The following is a 4,129-nucleotide window of genomic DNA, read 5'->3' on the forward strand; positions in this document are numbered from 1 at the left end:
AAATCACAAGACCATGCCCAACATCAAGAGGAAAGGGTATATACTCTTCCCATAGATGTGAGGGGACAGAAAGTCACTTGACAAAAGATACCAACATAGCATCTTTTGCCATTTGGGGTGGAGTGAAGAATCAAGGCAATAGTGCTTTTATTTACAATTCAAAGACAAGTATGCAGAAACATTTTTAAAATTCTGATGATGATCATCATCATGTCTGTGATCCTCACAGAGCTAATGGAATGAAACTCCATTAATTTTCTGCTACTCCTTCATCTCATGTATTTTTGAATGAGTGATTACTCTTCCTCCAGGTAAGTAGATAGGTATCTTTCTTGGCTATCCAACCCAAGCACATCTCCCAAGACACAGTCATTAGCCCACAAGTGAATGTGTGACACCCCTCTCCCCAAAACAGAACAGGCAAAAGCCTTGCTCAAGGGTGCTGGTCGACAAAGCTATATCTCTTGCTGAAGATCACATTAAGTTGGAGCTGCTGGGGCCATCTTTCCCGCTGAAGCTGGGGAATGAGACAACACAGAAGAAAGTAGAATCCAGATGCAAGAAATGCCAGAATTCTGATGTCAGCTGGAGTCCCTAGATCCTCCTTGTTGGTGTCTGTCCAAATTCCAACAATTCCTTGATGGCCCAAGAGTGAGGGCATTACCAAGTTTGGTTAAAAATAGTAATAAGAATATTGACAATGCTGAGTAGATGAACACGTTGTATATCCATATAATATATATGTACAGATATACATAATTTTGGATGAATGGGTTTGAAGGTTGCCCAGGCCTGAGTAAATCTATTCAACGCCTTTCAACTGGATTATTCTTCCTAAAATGAGCTTTGTGACACCCACAGCATTCACCTACCTACTCTTTTTGTTTAGTACTTTGTATTTTTAACTTGAAATAGACAACCATGCATATTTAAAAGGAGTCACTGAGAAAAATTCCATCTTGGAACATGCTGTGTCTTATTTAGTATGAACTAGAGATACAACATAAGAAAGGAAACATTCACTTTAAAAATTATTTTTTCTGCATCTCACTTAGGCTATAATGTTCTTAGGGCAGAGTATATTTCTTCTGTAATAATTATTTGAAAAAGGACCGGGGTAGTAGACCACAATGACTCTTGTTTAATAATTGTTGACTGAGATCTTAAGGGAATTGGAGGAAATTCTTCCAGAGTTTCAGGGGAAATGCCCAATTTAAAAAGATAATAAGCATGACATTCACTAAAGGTCCAGTATGTGCTAAACACTTCACAGAACATTGACACACATTATTAACTTACAATTTTAGGACTCATATTACAGATTTCAAGACTAATTATAAAGCTACAATAATCAAGACAGTGTGATACTGTTGGAAAGGTGGGCATATAGATCTTTGGAACAGAGTTGAGAATCCAGAAAGAGAACCACACATATATGGACAATTCAGTTTCAACAAAGATAAAAGGTAATTCAGTGGGGGAAGGGCAGTCTTTTCAATAAATGTGCTGTGAAAAAGTGGATATCCAGATAGAAATTTAACTTCTTTTCATACATGATATTAAAAAATTAATGCAAATGTATCATAGACATAAATATAAAATTGATAATTATGAAACTTCTGGAAGAAAACATAAGAGAAAAAATTCTGACATTGCACTAGACAAAGATTTACTAATATGATACCAGAAGTATACTTCATAAAAGAAAATATTAATAAATTGGACTTCATTAAAATTTTCTACTCTTCAAAATACACTGTTAAGAAAGGGAAAAAGACACAGACTGGGAGAAAATATTTGTAGCTCATATATTTCATAAAGGACTTTTATCCAGAATATGTAAAGAACTCTCAAAATTTAATAATAAGAAAATGAACTACCCAGGTTAAAAATGAGCAAAAGAGTTGAACAGATGCTTCACAGATATATATATATTTGTTTTAATGGTGAATAAGCACATGAGTAGATGCTCACCATCATTTATGATTAAGAAAATGCAAATTAAAACTATAAGATGTTGGTGTATATCTGTTAGAATGGCTAAAAAAGGCTCACCATACCAAGTATTGGTGAGAATAGGGAAGAACTAGAAGTCTCATACTGCTGGTGAAAATGTAAAAAGATAATAACCACTTTGGAAAACAGTTTGTCAGTTTCTTACAAAGTTAAAAATACACTCACCATATGATGCAGTCATTTCATTCCTAGATTTTCACTGGAGAGAAATGCAAGCACGTGGCCACACAGTCTTGCACATGAATGTTCATATAGCTTTATTCGTAATACCTCAAAATTTAAACAACCCAAATGCTCACCAACAGATGAATGGATCAGCAAATTGTGGTATACCCATGTCTTAAAACCCTACCCAGAAGAAGAAAAAAAAGAAAAGGAGGAAGAAGAGGAAGAAGAAAAACAATACATTCAATATTATGGATGAACCTCCAAATAATTATGCTGGGAGAAATGAGCCATACAAAGAAGAATGCAATATGTAGGATTCTATTTATATAGAACTCTAGAAAATGCTGACTTAGCAGACCAGTAATTGACTGCTGGGGAACACAGAAGATTTGCAGAGCCTTTCTAGGGTGATCGATGAGTTTGTTATCTTGATGTTGGTGTCACATGTCAAAAGCTTATCACAATTGTGCCCTTTAAATAGATGCAATTTATTTTATGTCAATTATAACGTAATAAAGCACCTTTTTAAAATACCAGTTTACTTTTGCATGACAAACCTTCAAATATGCTATTATCAATTTTTTTGCAAGTGAAAACATAGAGCTTCAGAATGTTAAGTTCCCAGCATACATGCAGGAGGAAAGAGGCTCTGGAACAGCCAGGTTGTTCTGGTTAGTTTCCTTGGACAAATCCTTTTGTTTTTCTGCAGCTTCTGCATCTGTAAGACAGGGGCTAGGTTATGTAATCTAGAATTGGAAAATGACTAATTCTTAAGGCATAAATTCCAAATGCTTTCTTCATTCAAAGATCTTGTTTTTAACCTCTCAGTTTTGTGAGGAAAGTTCACCTATACAGGGGTATTTCTCTCCAGCCAGACTAAGGGAGTAGGGAAATTGTCCTCTCCATGATTCATGGAAAGGCCACAGCAGACGACAGGACCGTCCCCAGAAGCCCCTATGACTGCCTTTTGCCAACTTGGTACAGAGATGCCTGGAAGCAGGATGAATCTCAAGGAAAAAGGCATATTGTAGCCTCACATCATAAATTTTACAGAACTGCTTCATGAAAAATAACTTTGTGTCCAGAAACTCCACAAGAAAAATGTCCAACCTGTCTTCAAATTTAGGAACTTTGAAAAGTTTGCATACCAGCAGGTCAAGATTCACTTAGTACATCTTAATGCTTCAATGTACTATATTTGGCTAGAAAACTGAATGCTTGCTTTCTGGCAAACCACACAGTATTCATAGGTGTGAGCTCTTAACTGAGCTTTGTCAAGTTGCCATCAAACATATGGGCCGAATTTCTCTAGTTCTCTTAATAAATAACAAGTAGTTCAGCTTATTAGATGAGTGTTAATATTCCACATCCGGAAAACCAAAAATTTAAAGAGCAATAAGCACTTTGCAGGAAATTAACCCAAAGCCCAACAGTCTGGAATAGGCCAGGTGAAGTTAAGTAAGGCATATGGCTTTTAGTCTATTTCTATTATATTGCTTTGATTTTCTTGCAAAAAGTCAAAGCTGGTGTTTTTATTGGTGTCTTGAATGTAAGTCCTTTGTCTTTGTTGGGTTCCTCCCCAGAGCACCCAGGACACCCAGGACAAGGTGTTCAAAGCCAGTAGTTCATTTAGGCAGTGATTCCAGGAGGCTTGGTAGGAAGGTAAGAAGAGAGGCAAGAAGGGAAAGAAGTAGTCAATGGTGTGAAAGGAGGCAGCTGACAAACTTTGGGCATCCAAGGTTCTGTCCCACTGAGGACCCTCTACCAGACTGTTGAGAACCCATCTCAGAACTGGCCCTGAGCAGGCAAACTGGGTGTGTGCCATCAATGCCCAGTTAAGGAGTGCTCCTGGGTACTTGAACTCCTTCTGGCCTGCCCAGTTTGGGGGCCAAGACTACTCCCTCCTTCAGCCAGTGGACCCCCCAAAAAAGGAAATGAGGGATCC

This window comes from Canis lupus, chromosome 26 (assembly GCF_048164855.1).
Source record: "Canis lupus baileyi chromosome 26, mCanLup2.hap1, whole genome shotgun sequence".
Lineage (NCBI taxonomy): Eukaryota > Metazoa > Chordata > Mammalia > Carnivora > Canidae > Canis > Canis lupus.